The sequence below is a fragment of the Mustela putorius genome, unplaced genomic scaffold (genome assembly GCF_011764305.1).
Source record: "Mustela putorius furo isolate JIRA1106 unplaced genomic scaffold, ASM1176430v1.1 tig00003846_pilon_pilon_pilon, whole genome shotgun sequence".
NCBI classification, from domain to species: domain Eukaryota; kingdom Metazoa; phylum Chordata; class Mammalia; order Carnivora; family Mustelidae; genus Mustela; species Mustela putorius.
The window spans coordinates 1,729,736-1,748,423 of record NW_025421999.1 but is presented as its reverse complement, the minus strand read 5'-3'; positions in this window follow the sequence as shown (position 1 = coordinate 1,748,423).

Here is an 18,688-nt window from a genome sequence, read left to right as displayed (position 1 = left end):
TCAACATCCACAAATCACTCAATGTGATACAACACATCAATGAAAGAAGGAACAAGAACCATACGATACTCTCAATAGATGCTGAAAAAGCATTTGACAAAGTACAGCATCCCTTCCTGATCAAAACTCTTCAAAGTGTAGGGATAGAGGGCACATACCTCAATATCATCAAAGCCATCTATGAAAAACCCACTGCAAATATCATTCTCAATGGAGAAAAACTGAAAGCTTTTCTGCTAAGGTCAGGACACGGCAGGGATGTCCATTACCACCACTGCTATTCAACATAGTACTAGAGGTCCTAGACTCAGCAAGCAGACAACAAAAGGAAATTAAAGGCATCCAAATAGGCAAAGAAGAAGTCAAATTATCACTCTTTGCAGATGATATGATACTATATGTGGAAAACCCAAAAGACTACACTCCAAAACTGCTAGAACTTGTACAGGAATTCAATAGTGTCAGGATATAAAATCAATGCACAGAAATCAGTTGCATTTCTCTACACCAACAGCAAGACAGAAGAAAGAGAAATTAAGGAGTCCATCCCATTTACAATTGCACCCAGAACCATAAGATACCTAGGAATAAACCTTACCAAAGAGGCACAGAATCTATACTCAGAAAACTATAAAGTACTCATGAAAGAAATTGAGTAAGACACAAAGAAACGGAAAAATCTTCCATGCTCCTGGATTGGAAGAATAAATATTGTGAAAATGTCTATGCTACCTAAAGCAATCTACACATTTAATGAAATTCCTATGAAAGTACCTTCCATCTTTTTCAAAGAAATGGAACAAATAATGCTAAAATTTATATGGAACCAGAAAAGACCTCGAATAGCCAAAGGGATATTGAAAAAGAAAGCCAAAGTTGGTGGCATCACAATTCCGGACTTCAAGCTCTATTACAAAGCTGTCATCATCAAGACAGCAAGTACTGGCACAAAAACAGACAAATAGATCAATGGAACAGAACAGAGAGCGCAGAAATAGACCCTCAACTCTACAGTCAACTAATCTTCGACAAAGCAGGAAAGAATGTCCAATGGAAAAAAGACAGCCTCTTCAATAAATGGTGCTGGGAAAATTGGACAGCCACATGCAGAAAAATGAAATTGGACCATTTCCTTACACCACACACAAAAATAGACTCAAAATGGATGAAGGACCTTAATGTGCGAAAGGAATCCATCAAAATCCTTGAGGAGAACACAGGCAGCAACCTCTTCGACCTCTGCCGCAGCAACATCTTCCTAGGAACAACGCCAAAGGCAAGGGAAGCAAGGGCAAAAATGAACTATTGGGATTTCATCAAGATCAAAAGCTTTTGCACAGCAAAGGAAACAGTTAACAAAATCAAAAGATAACTGACAGAATGGGAGAAGATATTTGCAAACAACATATCAGATAAAGGACTAGTGTCCAGAATCTATAAAGAACTTAGCAAACTCAACACCCAGAGAACAAATAATCCAATCAAGAAATGGGCAGAGGACATGAGCAGACATTTCTGCAAAGAAGACATCCAGATGGCCAACAGACCCATGAAAAAGTGCTCCATATCACTCGGCATCAGGAAAATACAAATTAAAACCACAATGAGATATCACCTCACACCAGTCAGAATGGCTAAAATCAACAAGTCAGGAAATGACAGATGCTGGCGAGGATGCGGAGAAAGGGGAACCCTCCTACACTGTTGGTGGGAATGCAAGCTGGTGCAGCCACTCTGGAAAACAGCATGGAGGTTCCTCAAAATGTTGAATATAGAACTGCCCTATGACCTAGCAATTGCACTATTGGGTATTTACCCTAAAGATACAAATGTAGTGATCCAAAGGGGCACATGCACCCGAATGTTTATAGCAGCAATGTCCACAATAGCCAAACTATGGAAAGAACCTAGATGTCCATCAACAATGAATGGATCAAGAAGATGTGGTATATATACACAATGGAATACTATGCAGCCATCAAAAGAAATGAAATCTTGCCATTTGCGACAACATGGATGGAACTAGAGCGTATCATGCTTAGCGAAATAAGTCAAGCAGAGAAAGACAACTATCATATGATCTCCCTGATATGAGGAAGTGGTGATGCAACATGAGGGCTTAAGTGGGTAGGAGAAGAATAAATGAAACAAGATGGGATTGGGAGGGAGACAAACCATAAGTGACTCTTAATCTCACAAAACAAACTGAGGGTTGCTGGGGGGAGGGGGTTTGGGAGAAGGGTGTGGGATTATGGACATTGGGGAGGGTATTTGCTTGGGTGAGTGCTGTGAAGTGTGTAAACCTGGTGATTCACAGACCTGTACCCCTGGGGATAACAATATACGTTTATAAAAAATAAAAAAATTAATTAAAAAAATATTGTGATCCTTTCTATAAAGTGCTCATGAAACATCAGCATATTCAGCTTATACAGAAATTATCCCCTACAAACAAGGAGTTTCTATTTTGTAAGAATTAGATTGTATTTCAGAGTGCAATAAAATCTGGTGTAAGAACAAACAAATAAAAAAAAATAGACAGACAACTCGAGGGGAGGAGTTAAAATGGCAGAATTGTAGGAAGACCCTGGGCTTGCCTCATCCCTTGAACACAGAAGAAAACAATCTGCAAGATAGGAGAGATCATGGTAGATGTGAGGTTCAGAAACATGAATTGGGAGCACCTGGGTGTCTCAGTCAGTTGAACGTCTGCCTTCAGCTCAGACCATGATCCCATGGTCCTGGGAACAAGTCCAGCATCAAGTTCCTTGCTCAGAGGGGAGCCTGCTTATCCCCCTGCCTGCTGCTCCCCCTTCTCTTTCTCTCTCTCTCTCTGACAAATAAATAAAATCTAAAGAAAGAAAGAAAGAAATGTGAATTGCAAGAGACAAAAGCTATGGTGTCACAGAGGGGTAGAAATGCTCTTGGTGGAATGAAGTCAGGGATAGAGGGAGAGGGTAGGAAAGAGAGCAGCACCTAGGGTTCACCCAAGGCCCAATGCAATGGAGATCCCCTGGGTCGCATGGGGAAAAAAAAAAAAAAAAAAAAAGCTCCCCTTCCTGGAGTGCATTTTGAAGTGGGTATTTTCCCTCTCCAAGGACAAAGAATGCATCAGACATTATTGAGTGACCATTTAACAGCAGGGAACAGATGCACATGCAGAGGACTGATAACCTGGTAGCAGCCTTTTGCTGTTTCAACATAGACTACAGGCACTCATGCAAACATGCAACTGCTTTTCTGGGGCAGAAAGGGGAAAGGCACAGGAATGTGAGGCTCTCCTCCAGGGGAAGGGAGTGGATCCACACAGTGACAGATACTTTAACATGTATTGTTTTTAATCCCAACCAACAGCCAGAGATAAAATACAAGAGAACTGTGGCATGGTGTGTGCCAATGACTAGCTAACCACAGACAGACTGAAGGCAGGGATATGACAAAAGCCTTGGATGCAGAAGAGAATATTGGTCACTTTTCTGTGAGGACCTCCTGAACAGCAGAGGCCATGAGTTCCCCTCCGGAGGGACAAGAGTGTGGAATGACACCATCTTTCATCACCCCAACCCCACCCGACCTCCACCCGCAAGCATGGTTGGACTTCAGAGACAAACATAGTGCCTCCAGTGGAGGCTGGAGTCCCTTACACCAAACCCCCCACACACACCCAGAAAAGATGTTTTTATTAGGGTGGGTCTGATTGTGAGACAGCACAGCAGGCTATCCCCTCAGAAGACCACATAAAGGCCCTCCACGTGCATCAAGGATACTGATCAAAGAGTGCTCCAAAGGGAGCACCTGGGTGGCTCAGTGGATTAAGGCCTCTGCCTTCAGCTTGGGTCATGATCTCGGGGTCTTGGGATTGAGCCCCGCATCAGGCTCTCTGCTCAGCAGGGAACCTGCTTCCTCCTCTCTCTCTGCCTGCCTCTCTGCCTACTTGTCATCTCTGTCTGTTAAATAAATAAATAAAATCTTTAAAAAAAAAAAAAAGAGTGCTCCAAAGTATCGCCTTTAGTTCTGTGGGAAATAGGACCAGGGTTTCGTTTTGTTTTGTTTTTCTCTATCAGTTTTTTTCTTTTATCTTAATTTTTCTTTTTTGTTTGTTTGTTATATTCTCTTTTTCTTTCTTCTTTGATATCAGGCTTACAGGGCTTTTGTTTTTGTTTTTTTACTTTTTTGTGCATTTGTTGACTTTTTTGTTTCCTTTTCTCATTTGTAAAATCAGTCTTTAAGTTTTTTCTTTTCTCTTCCTTTTCTCTTTCATTTTCCTTAGAATCAGTCTTATACATTTTTGTTTGTCTGTTTGTTTGCTTTCTTGTTCCTTTTCCTTTTCTCTTTCCTTGGATAAGGAATTTTTTTTTTTTTTAAATCAGGCTTAACAAATGAAAGCAAACCTAGATAAAGGTCTTAATACTCCCAACTGCAAGCAAGGAGGAGCTCTACAGAGGACTGACCTGGAAGGAAGAGCAGCCAAAATAAAACACAGTGAATACAACATTTTTCAATATAGTATTACTATTAGGAGCGGGAAACCTAACAAGTTTCTTAATATGCAAAAGACAGAAACCTAGACATAATGACAAAACAGAGGAATTCTCTCCAAAAGAAACATAAAAAAGAATTCACAACCAGGGATTTGCTCAAATAGATATAAACAAAGTATTTTAACAAAATTTTAAAAGACAGTCCTGGGGCACATGTGTGGCTCAGTTAGGTTTCCAGCTCTTGGTTTCCTCTTAGGTAATAATCTCAGAGTTTTGAGAATGAACCCAACATCGAGATTCACACACAGCGTGGAGTTTGCTTGAGATTCTCTCTTGCTCTCTCTTTGCCCCTCCCACTCATTCTCTCTCTCTTTCTCTCTCTCTCTCAAATAAATAAATAAAACTTTAAATGAAAAAAATGAACAACTGTCATAAGAGTATTAGCTGAGTGAGTGAAATAAGTCAAGCAGAGAGAGTCAATTATCATACAGTTTCACTTATTTTTGGAGCATAACAAAAAGCATGGAGAACAAGGGGAGATGGAGAGGAGAAGGGAGTTGAGGGAAATTGGAAGGAGAGGTGAACCATGAGAGACTATGGACTCTGAAAAACAATCTGAGGGTTTTGAAGGGGTCGGGGGTGGGAGGTTGGGGGAACCAGGTGGTGGGTATTGGAGAGGGCACGGATTGCATGGAGCACTGGGTGTGGTACAAAAACAATGAATGCTGTTACGCTGAAAAAAAGTAAAAAATTAAAAAAAAAAAGAATATTAGCTGGGGTTAAAAGAAGCATAAAGGACAACAGAAAAACCCTGGTTACAGAGATAAATGATCTATAACTAGTCAGGTTGGAAAAAAATACTATAACTAAGGGGTAGACAAGATGGTGGGGAAGTAGGAGGAGGCGCCCTTTCAACCTGTACCCTAAAGTGAGCTGATTACCTTCCAAAGAACTCCGATCACCCACGAAATCAGCCTAAGATCAGAATTATACACTTCTGGATCTCTACTGGAGCAGAAGACGCCAGCGGGCAAGTAAAGCGGAGTGGGAAAGTCGGACTGATATCAGAAGATAAACAAAAGGGGGAGGGAGCCACCAGAGGCGACCCGTTGGAAAGTAATATCCCAATATGAGAGTGCCCTGTGCCTGGGGACCAGCATTAACTTGGGAGTCTGGTAGAAAGCACTCAAAGAGAGCAAAGGATCATCGGGGGGAAATTATGGGAATTGGGGTGTTAGGGTCGGGGCTTAAGTCCCCAGACCCAGGACAGCCACCCCTGGCGCAGAGCCAGAGAGAGTGCGGCAGAGAAACCAGGTCTTGGTCCCTGAACCACCAGCGTGCCTGAGAGTTCATGGCGCCTGGCTCTGATGAGAGGTGGGAGCCTCACCAGCCAACAGAAGCACAGCCTTTTTGCAGTCCCCACGCAAGTGCCCTGCCATGCCATCACAGTCCGAGTCCTGCCCCGTGCCCTCCTCTGAGAGAGGTGCACAAAAACTCCAGCCGGGTGCTCTTGGAACAGAAAGACAAAACATTCCCAGCCCGGGCCAGCGGGAAAATCTCAGTGTGCGATCACTGCTTGGAACTTCTCTGGAAGTCTGGAGCTGGCCATACAGCCACCGCTGCTATGGATTTGGGTACAAACAAAAAATCCTGAGTCCCCAGGGACCGTGACTGGGAAACTGCTCTGCCAGCGGCCAAAGGGGGATTTATTTGGGCTCTGCAACCAGACTGAGGCTTCTCTCTGAGAGGGAGGTCAGGGTGCAGTTTGCTTTCCTCTAAACCTACAAAAACCATCAAAAGTGCTCAAGGCGAGAGAGAAAAACAAAAGTGAAAAAATATAAAAACCTCCAGAGAACAAAAGCCTGAAAAAACCAGTTTCCTCAGAGCCCACCCCCTTGAGGGAGGTGGGAGGACTTAACTGAGAGAGCATCATTGACTGAAAACCCATGTGGCAGGCCTCTTCCCCAGAAAACCAACCAGGAAAGGAAAAAAAAAAAGAAAAAAGATGACAAGAGAACAACCACCACTACTTCATAGGACAATTTTTATTATTAATTCGATCCCACTATTCTGGCTCATTTTTTTTTATATAGTTAATTTTTTAATATTATAGAGATAGTTTTTTTAACCTATTTACCATCACAGTGAGATGTCCAGTACATCAAATTCCATAATAACCTTCTAACCTGAACTTTTTGATATATACACCTGTGTTTTCCTTTTGCATTTCTATTTTTTAAATTTCTTTCTTTTTAAATTTTAGTTTAGTTTAGTCTAGTTTATTCATTTTTAATTGTTATTTTCTAATATTCATATAGAGTTAAAGTTCAAGGTAATGCCCTTTCCCCAATCAATGCCACCCCCATAGGAAAACAAATTCTTAACCCCCCCCCCTTATCTTAGGAAAGTTGAGTCCTTTAACAAAGATATCAAGATACATCCAGGAAGAATCAAAACAACCTTCCTCACCCACACTGAGAATTTACAAACACTCTCCCAACTTTTTCTTCCACCAGCATTTCTGTGTTTTTGTGTTTGTCCTGATAGTATATAAATTTTACACTTGGGGTTCTTTTTTATGAGGTTCTTCCTTTATTTGCATATATATATATATATATATATATACAGTGCATTATATATATGTATGCATATATATATGCATATATATACATATATATGCAAATATATATATTATATTTTTTCTCTTGTTATATACGTTTATCAGTCTTTTTGTATGTCTGTGTCTGTTTGTATACTTCCTAAATCTTACCTTGGGGCCAATTTGGGCTGAACCTTCCCTTTTATCTCACCTTTCTTTCCTGTCTCTCTCCCTGTCTCTTTTTTCTTTTCCTTTTCTTTTTCCTCTCATTTGGGTGGGGAACCCTGATTGCTCAGAAGCATTCCAGTGTGCACCTTGACTGCACCAAAGTCGATACACACAGCTACACCCTTTCAGCCATCTCTCACCAAAATGACTAGGAGAAATGCTCAACAGAAGAAAAATACAGAGGATGGACCTTCTGCAACAGAGCTAATGGCTATCAACATAGACAATATGTCGGAAAGAGAATTCAGGCTAACAATTATCCAAGCAATAGCTAGGTTGGAGAAAGCCATTGGTGACCAAACAGAATTGTTTAGGGCCAAACTGAAAACGACCAGAAATCATGTTTTCAATATTAGGGAAGAGTTGAAAGCTACCAGGGATGAGCTTCACAATGCTCTCAATGACATCCAATGTAATCTAAATTCTCTCAACGCTAGAGTAACTGAGACAGAAGATAGAATTAATGATCTGGAGGACAAACAGACAGGGAGAAAGGATCAGGAGGAAGCCTGGAAAGAACATCTTAGAAGCCACGAAAACAGAATCAGGAAAATTAATGATACCATGAAACGTTCCAACGTCAGAATTATTGGAATCCCTGAAGGGGTGGAGAAAGAAAGAAGTCTAGAAGATATAGTGGAACAAGTTCTTCATGAAAATTTTCCAAATCTAGTGAATGGAACCAGCGTTCATGTCCTAGAGACCGAAAGGTTTCCCCCCAAGATTACAGATTCTCAAAAGTCCTTGAGACACCTAATAGTAAGAATGAAGAATTATAATTGTAGGCAGAACCTCTTGAAAGCAGCTAGGACAAAGAAGATCATTACATACAGAGGAAAGCCCATCAGAATAAGGTCAGACCTGTCCACAGAGACATGGCAAGCCAGACAGGGCTGGCAAGATATATTCAGGGCACTGAATGAGAAGAACATGCAGCCAAGAATACTTTATCCAGCAAGACTGACATTCAAAATGGATGGAGAGATAAAGAGTTTCCAGGAACAGCAAGGTTTAAAAAACTATGCAACCAGCAAGCTGATACTGCAGGAAATATTAAGGTGGGCTTCTTTAAAGGAGGAAAAAGCCCAAGAATAGCATTGAACAGAAATATAGAGACAATCTACAGAAAGAAAGACTTCAAAGGTAACACGATGTGAGTAAAAACATATCTATTAATAATCACACTCAATGTGAATGGCCTAAATGCACCCATAAAACGGCACAGGGTTGCAGACTGGATAAAACGACAGGACCCATCCATATGTTGTCTACAAGAGACCCATTTTGAACCTAAAGATACACCCAGACTGAAAGTGAAGGGATGGAGAAACATCTTTCATGCCAATGGGCCTCAAAAGAAGGCTAGGGTAGCAATTCTTCTATCAGAAAAATTAGATTTTAAACTAAAGACTGTAGTCAGAGACACAGAATGACACTACATCATTCTTAAAGGGAATATCCACCAAGATGATCTAACAATTGTAAATATCTATGCCCCCAATATGGGAACAGCCAATTACATAAGAAAACTGTTAATCAAGATAAAGAGTCTTATTGATATGAATACACTAATCGTTGGTGATCTTAACATGCCTCTCTCAGAAATAGACAGATCATCTAAGTAGAAAATCAATGAAGAAACAAGAGCATTGAATGATACATTGGACCAGATGGACCTCATAGATATATACAGAACATTCCATCCTAAAACAACAGAGTACTCATTCTTCTCAAGTGCACATGCAACCTTCTCAAGAATAGACCACACACTGGGTCACAAATCAGGACTCAACTGATACCAAAAGACTGTGATTATTCCCTGCATATTCTCAGATCACAATGCTTTGAAACTGGAGCTCAATCACAAGGAAAAGTTTGGAAGGAACTCAAACACCTGGAAGCTAAAGACCACCTTGCTTAAGAATGCTTGGATCAACCAGGAGATCAAAGAAGAACAGAAACAATTCATGGAAACCAATGACAATGGAGACACTTTGATCCAAAACCTATGGGATACAGCGAAGGCGGTCCTAAGGGGGAAATGCATTGCCATCCAAGCCTCCCTCAAAAAAATTGAAAAATTCAGAACATGGAAGCTGTCTCTACACCTTAAAGAACTGGAGAATCAACAACAAATCACACCAACTCCACACATAAGAAGGGAAATCATCAAGATTAGAGCTGAGATGAATGAGGTAGAAACCAGAGATACAGAAGAATGTATCAATAAAACTAGAAGCTGGTTTTTTGAAAGAATCAATAAGATCGATAAAGCATTGGCCACACTAATCCAAAAGAAAAGAGAGAAAGATCAAATACATAAAATTATGAATGAAAAGGAAGAGATCACAACGAACACCAAGGAAGTAGATACAATCATCAGATGTTATTATCAACAGTTATATGCCAATAAACTTAACAACCTAGATGAAATGGATGCATTCCTGGAAAAATATAAACTCCCAAAATTGAATCAGGAAGAAATTGACAATCTGAATAGACCAATATCTAGTAACGAGATTGAAGAGGTGATCAAAAACCTCCCAAAAAACAAGATCCCAGGACCTGATGGATTTCCTGGGGAATTCTACCAAGCTTTCAAAGAAGAAATAGCACCTATTCTCCTGAAGCTGTTTCAAAAAATTGAAGCAGAAGGAAAACTTCCACACTCTTTCTATGAAGCCAGCATTACCCTGATCCCCAAACCAGGCAAAGACCTACCAAATAGGAGAATTTCAGACCAATATCACTGACGAATATGGATGCTAAGATTCTCAACAAGGTCCTAGCAAACAGCCCGTTAAAAGGATTATCCACCATGACCAGGTGGGATTCATCCCTGGGCTACAAGGATGGTTCAACATTTGCAAATCAGTCAGTGTGATAGAACAAATTAATATGAGAAGAGAGAAGAATCACATGGTCCTCTCAATCGATGCAGAAAAAGCATTTGACAAAATCCCCGCATCCGTTCCTGATTAAAAGGCTTCAAAGTATAGGGAGAGAGGGAACATTCCTGAACTTCATCAAATCTATCTATGAAAGACCCACAGCAAATATCATCCTCAATGGAAAAAAGCTTCTGTCCTTCTCATTGAGATCAGAAACACGACAAGGATGCCCTTTCACCACTCTTGTTCAACATAGTATTAGAAGTCCTAGCAACAGCAATCAGACAACAAAGAGAAAGAAAAGTTATCCAAATTGGTAATGAAGAAGTCAAACTCTCTCTCTTCACAGATGACATGATTCTTTATATGGAAAACCCAAAAGACTCCACCCCCAAACTACTAGAACTCATACAACAATTCAGCAATGTGGCAGGATACAAAGTCAATGTACAGAAATCAGTGGCTTTCTTATACACCAATAATGAAAATACAGAAAGGGAAATTAGAGAATCAATTCCATTTACTATAGCACCAAGAACCATAAGATACCTGGGAATAAACCTAAACAAAGAGGTAAAGGATCTGTACTCGAGGAACTACCGAACACTCATGAAAGAAATTGAAGAAGACACAAAAATATGGAAGACCATTCCATGCTCTTGGATTGGAAGAATAAACATTGTTAAAATGTCTATAGTGCCTAGAGCAATCTATACTTTTAATGCTATTCCCATCAAAATTCCACCGGTATTCTTCAAAGAGCTAGAGCAAATAATCCTAAAATATGTATGGAATCAGAAGAGACCCCGAATCACTAAGGAAATGTGAAAAACAAAAATAAAATGGGGGATTCACGTTACCTGATTTCAAGATTTATTACAAAGCTGTGATCACCAAGACAGCATAGTACTGGCATAAAAACAGACACATAGGCCAGTGGAACAGAGTAGAGATCCCAGATATGGACCCTCAATTCATGGTCAAATAATCTTCGACAAAACAAGAAAAAATATACAGTGGAAAAAAGACAGTCTCTTCAATAAATGGTGCTGGGTAAACTGGGCAGCTATATGTAGAAAAATGAAACTCGACCATTCTCTTACACCGTACACAAAGATAAACTCGAAATGGATAAAAGACCTCAATGTGAGACAGGAATCCTTCAGAATCCTAGAGGAGAACATAGGCAGTAATCTCTTTGATATCAGCTACAGCAACTGCTTTCAAAATATGTCTCCAAAGGCCAAGGAAACAAAAGTGAAGATGAACTTTTGGGACTTCATCAAAATCAAAAGCTTCTGCACAGCCAAGGAAACAGTCAAGAAAACAAAGAGGCAACCACGGAATGAGAGAAGATATTTGCAAATAACAAAAGGTTGATATCCAGGATCTATAATGAACCCCTCAAACTCAACACACACAAAACAGACAATCATATCAAAATATGGGCAGAAGATATGGACAGACACTTCTCCAATGAAGACATACAAATGGCTATCAGACACATGAAAAAATGTTCATCATCACTAGCCATCAGGGAGATTCAAATTAAAACCACATTGAGATATCACCTTACACCAGTTAGAATGGCCAAAATTAGCAAGACAGGAAACAACATGTGTTGGAGAGGATGTGGAGATAGGGGAACCCTCTTACACTGTTGGTGGGGATGCAAGTTGGTGCAGCCTCTTTGGAGAACAGTGTGGAGATTCCTCAAGAAATTAAAAATAGAACTTCCCTATGACCCTGCCATTGCACTCCTGGGTATTTACCGCAACAATACAGAGGTAGTGAAAAGAAGGGCCATCTGTACCCCAAAGTTTATAGCAGCAATGGCCATGGTCGCCAAACTGTGGAAAGAACCAAGATGCCCTTCAACGGATGAATGGATAAGGAAGATGTGGTCCCTATACACTGTGGAGTATTATGCCTCCATCAGAAAGGACGAATACCCAACTTTTGTAACAACATGGAGGGGACTGGAAGAGATTATGCTGAGTGAAATAAGTCAAGCAGAGAGAGTCAATTATCATATGGTTTCACTTATTTGTGGCGTGTCGGGGACTGCCTCCGACCGGGAAAGTCCCCGCCATTACAAGAAGGTGCTTGGCTCACTGCTAGCAAAATACGCTGCAAGTATACAATGAACTTTCTGGTGAAGCCTGCCTAAAGGAGGACATAGTTATTGGCTGTATCAAATTTAATCAGCATAGTAACAGGACTCTCATTGGCTCTCCCCATTGCTTGACCCCTTATTGGTCACCCTGCTGTATATAAGCTAAGGAAGTTGATTAAATAAACAGAAATGAAGCATTAACACCATACCAGGCTCATTGTCGTCCTTGCGGGCCGAGGGCGACAAATGGTGCCAAAACCCGGGAAATGTTAAAAAAAAATAGAAAAACCTTGCAAGGGAGAAGTCCGCAGGTAAGCGGGGAAGGGACCACGATCAAAGTGGTGGGAATCTTGTACAAGACCGCAATAAGAAGCGGGGCGGCCTTAGAGCCGGGATTTAACAAGTCCGCAATAAGAAGCAGGGCGGCCTCAGAGCCGGGATTATGCAGCAAGTATACACGGAACAGCCATTAGGTTGGGATTCTAATTATGGGATCTGGACTGTCAAAGTCGAGGTTAGAGGGTTCCCTAAAGGACCTTCTAAAGGCCAATGGCACGCCATTAAAAACGAAAACTGCTAGGACATTCTTGAATACAGTTGAGACAGTGGCGCCTTGGTTTCTGGACGAGGGCTTGCTAAATATCCCCCGATGGGACCAGTTAGGTGAGGATTTTAAGAAGAGGGATAAAAATAAACCACTGCCACCGGGAACTTTAGTTATATGGACTCTAGTCAGAGGGTGCCTGGGAGGATATAAGCCGAAATGTGATTCAGTTATTCAGGAGGGCGCTGAGGCACTCGAGGAAGTGAAAGAAGAACGCTCATCTCTTGCTTCGGAAAGGAGTAGTTCTAGCGAAGGGGAAGAAGAAATGTCGGGGGAGGAGCTAGAGTGGAAGTTCAAATTAAAACCAGACCCTCCCTGTTCAGCAGTGACCCCTAGTGCTCCGCCTCCTTACAATCCCCTGGCTGGGGAGATAACATGTAAATGTCATCCCTCTGCTAATGAGGATTGGAAGACCACATGGAGGGGAGCCAATAGCAGCTTGATTTTCCCAGTTCTAGAGGACCAAAATCATCAACGGTATCACCAGCCCTTGGAATTTAAATTAGTTAAACAATTAAAGGAAGCGGTCATGCAGTATGGCCCTCAGGCAGCATTTACTATTTCTCTAGTGGAGTCCATAGCAGGCATGAATTTAATCCCTGAAGACTGGGGGAATTTAGCAAGGGCAGCCCTCTCTGGAGGGCAATATTTGGTCTGGAAGACAGCATGGCAAGAGCATTCCCAGGATGTTGCATGGTGTAATGCCGTGGCAGGCAATCTACAATGGAATCTGGATATGCTTATGGGCATGGGGCCATACACTGGTAAACATGACCAACTGCAATACAACCCTGCTGTATACATGCAGATTGCGGCTGCCACTACCACAGCATGGAAAACTCTCCAGGGCAGTGGGGACTTGCAGGGTCAACTATCTAAGGTGATACAAGGACCAAATGAAGCATATGCTGATTTTGTTGCAAGATTGATGCAAACAGCTGGGAGAATATTTGGGGATGTTGACACAGCCATGCCTCTAATTAAACAACTGGCCTATGAGCAAGCCAATAAATGGTGTAAAGAGGCCCTTAGGCCATGGAAGGCTAAAGATTTAAGCACATACATTAAGGTATGCAGGGATATTAATGACAGTGTTATTCAATGACAAGTACTTGCTTCAGCCATTACTCAAGGCCTTCAGGGCATTCAGCTATCCCAACGTAAGGGCGCTAAAGGAAATTCTGGGGAATGCTACAAATGTGGAGCTCAGGGGCACTTTAAGCGAGAATGTCCTGACAGCAAGGGTCCCCCAACAGTAAAGCAACCTGGCATATGTCCTAGGTGTGGCAAGGGTACACACTGGGCAAATGAATGTCGCTCTGTAAAAGATATTCAAGGTAATCCACTACCCCCAAGGAATTCAAAAAACGGGAAATGGGGCCCATCACCCCAGGGCCCTCAAATGTATGGGGTGCTTCAACAGGTAGCCCGCACGCATTACCCGCCGACGAGCCAAGGCGGGCTACAAAAGGAAACGCCGGATTGGACATCCGTGCCACCACCAGACTTGTACTAACCCCCAAGATGGGAACCCAGGTGGTGGAATCGGATTTTAAGGGCCCACTGCCTGTGAACACTGTAGGCCTATTATTAGGGCGTAGCTCCACAGCCCTTGCTGGATTAATAGTACACCCCGGAGTAACTGATGCTGATTATACAGGAATAGTCAAAATATTAGTGTCTTCCCCTCGTGGCATTACAGTTATCAGTCCAGGTGATAAAATAGCACAAATTATAGTGTTACCAAGTTGTCATAAACTATTCCCCAACACAGAAAAATCCCGTGGACTAAGGGGTTTTGGCTCCACTGGCCTGCCCCTCGCATGTCTAACAGTTGGAATGGAGGACAGACCTCTTTATTCTCTGTGGATCAGAAATAAAAAATTTATGGGCCTTCTGGATACCAGGGCTGATCGTAGTATCATTAATGAAGTTGATTGGCCAAAAGCTTGGCCCCTACAAAGGGCTGATCAAACCCTTAGAGGCCTAGGGGTTGCCCAAAGTCCTATGTGTAGTGCTGCTACATTACCATGGAAGGATGATGAAAGTCATAGCGGCCTGGTTCAGCCATATGTACTTAAGATCCCTATATCTCTCTGGGGAAGAGACATTCTTACTCAAATGGACCTAAAATTGACTACTGAAGCCTTTTACACTGAGAAAGCTCGAAACCTCATGACTAAAGCTGGATATTCAGGTGTTGGAGGATTAGGGAGGAAAAATCAGGGTATTACAAATTCAGTACCCCTAAGTAATTATACCTCTGGGATTGGTGGACTGGGGTTGGGTTTTTCATAGGGGCCACTGAGCTTTTGAAAATTCAATGACACACTGACAAGCCTGTGTGGGTTTCTCAGTGGCCCCTGCCGAAAGAAAAATATGAAGCAGCCCACACATGGGTGTATGCACAACTTGTTGCAGGACATATAAAGCCTTCCACTTCACCATGGAATACTCCTATCTTTGTCATTAAGAAAACATCAGGTAAATGGTGGTTATTGCATGATTTGAGAGCAATCAATGCCCAAATGGTTATCATGGGACCAGTCCAATTAGGGTTACCCTTGGTATCTGCCCTCCCCTCGAGTTGGCCTTCAATTGTTGTAGATATCAAATATTGCTTTTTTTCTATACCATTACACTCCAGTGATACCCCCCGATTTGCATTTACCATACCCACTATTAATCATTCTGGTCCTGATCAGCGATTTGAATGGACAGTTCTTCCTCAGGGTATGGCTAACAGCCCCACGATGTGTCAACTTTATGTTGATCAGGCCTTGCAAAAGGCCAAGGAGCTCTATCCTTCTGTTTTGGTATACCACTATATGGATGATGTACTACTTTGCCATAAACAGGAAGAACAGCTTGAAAAGGCCCTTGTTTTCCTTTTCGAATGTTTCAAACAGTTTGACTTGAATATAGCCCCAGACAAAATCCAAAATACATCTATCAAGGACTATCTGGGCACTAGATTTGATGATACTAAAGTTAAACCTTTAAAGGTAACCTACAAACAGATAAATTAAAAACATTAAATGATTTTCAAAAACTCCTGGGAGATATTAACTGGATCCGGCCATACCTAAAACTCACTAATCAGGAACTACAGCCCCTGTTCAAGACATTGAAAGGAGACTCTGACTTGAACTCCCCCCGTATTTTATCTGAATAAGCTCGAGAAGCTGTTAAATTGATTCAAAATAGACTTGAGACTGCCCAAGTTGATAGAATTAATTACTCTGAAACCCTATATTATTGTGTTCTTGCAGTAGAGCACACGCCCACTGCTGTTTTTTGGCAGTAAGGTCCCATCTCCTGGGTCAATTTAGCTTACTCTCCAGGAAAAGTTCTTCCATGGTATCCCAATGCCATAGCTAAAATCATATTGAAAGGACTAAAACTTAGCATCGCTGCATTTGGCAAACAACCTGATGTCATCCTAACTCCCTATACACAAGAGCAGTTAACTTGCTTAACAGCATGTGACGATCATTGGGCCATCACTATGACTATCTCAACTGCAAAATTTGACAATCATTATCCAGCAAACCCATGGCTGCAATTTAGTCTTACTCACCCATTAATTTATCCAAGGGTTACACGTCAATCACCTTTGGATAATGCAAAACTCGTTTTTACTGATGGTTCTAAAAATGGGGTGGGCACTGTGGTTACCCAAGATAACACTTGGACCTTTTTATTTCAAAGCTCCTCCCCTCAAATTACAGAGCTATTTGCAGTCATTAAAGCCTTTCAATTGTTTCATGATACACCTTTTAACTTGTTATCAGACAGCAAATATGTTCTCCAAGCTGTCTCCATCCTGGAAAACGTAGGTCACATCAGCACCAAATCCACCATTACAGAAACTTTAAAGAATCTCCAACACATTATATGGGACAGAAAGGTACCCTTTTACATAGGGCATATCAGGGCACATACAGCTCTCCCCGGCCCCTTGACGGAAGGCAATCGCACTGCAGACATGTTAACCAAAGAGCAATTTATCTTCACTTTAATGGAAAATATTCAACAAGCAAAACAATTTCACAAGCTATTTCATGTTAATGCTCTTACTCTCAGACTTAAATTCAACATAACTAAAGCCCAAGCCAGGGACATTGTAGTCTCTTGCAAAAACTGTGTTACCCTCTTGCCATCCCCTTCCTTAGGAGTTAACCCACGAGGCCTGTTACCCAACCATATATGGCAAATGGATGTTACTTACATCCCTGAATTTGGTAAACTAAAATATGTGCATGTTTCCGTGGACACATGTTCTGGTGTCATATTCGCCTCTATCCATGCTGGGGAAAAATCCAAAGATGTTGTTATTTCCCACTGCCTTCAAGCCTTCGCCGCTTGGGGTAAACCTCAACAAATAAAAACAGACAATGGACCTGCATACACCTCACAAGTATTTCACGGTTTCCTTACTCAACTAAACATTACCCTAAATCATGGTATTCCCTACAATCCTCAAGGACAGGCCATCGTGGAACGTGCCCACTTAACCATCAAACAAACTCTTTTAAAACAAAAAGGGGGAATAGGGGACACGTTCCGGTCCCCTAAAGACAAACTAAATACAATTTTATTTATTTTAAATTTTTTGATGCTCAATAAAAACGGTCAAGCAGCAGCTGAAAGACATTCAGCCCGTATGGATTCTTCCCCCAAGCCCTTAGTTCTTTGGAAGGATATCCTTACAGGACAATGGAAAGGCCCGGATCCTGTATTAATCTGGAGCAGAGGCTCCGTTTGTGTTTTCCCACAGGACAAAGAAGTGCTGATTTGGATTCCAGAGAGATTGGTCTGGAAGGCCCCTGAGAATGAGGATGAGGACAGAGGAAGCCGTGATCCTCCTACTGTCCTACTCTGATATTCCTAATTCCCCCAATGGCGACACGTGAATTATGGGCTATTCTGAAGGCTTGGCCCTATCCTTTACCTTTAACTAATTCTTCCTTTATCTTCCCCCCATTCTTCACTAGCTGATATACTGAGTGTTGGTTCTATTGTTCCTTTTTCTGCGCTTTGTGTTACCCCTGTAAAATTCTCTCAATTTAATAAGGCCAGCAATTCCTCCCAACAGTTTTCTCTTAGTATTTGCAGGGTGCTTGGTCTGACGATATTCAAAATTTCACACGAATCCTTCTGGCTGAGATAACTCGACTAAATAGTACGCGTCTGCAACCAGCTTCCCTTCCAGAGCTATTTCCAACATTCAGCAATATGTTCCAGTTCACCAAACAATGGGCTGGTACAATTGGTCATCTTGTCCTCCTCCTTATTGGCATTCTGCTTCTATTCAGAAACGTTCACCAATGGAGAACACAGCAGCGAGAGCAGAGCCGAGCTATAGCACAAGCCCCTATGTCAATAGAGGCTGGGACATCTCCCCAGATATGGTTAAGCATGCTAGATCGGTAGTCAAAGACAGGTAAGATCAGTAGAGAAACATACCAAACTAAGACAGGACAGAGATCATCGATATCTTGTGTCTGATGACAGGTAAGGATGTTTTCTGCTACTGACGACCTAAGACAGGCACGATCTCTGCCATAAAACAAAAAAGGGGGAGATGTCGGGGACTGCCTCTGGCCGGTAAAGTCCCCGCCATTACAAGAAGGTGCTTGGCTCACTGCTAGCAAAATATGCAGCAAGTATACAATGAACTTTCTGGTGAAGCCCGCCTAAAGGAGGACATAGTTATTGGCTGTATCAAATTTAATTAGCATAGTAACAGGACTCTTATTGGCTCTC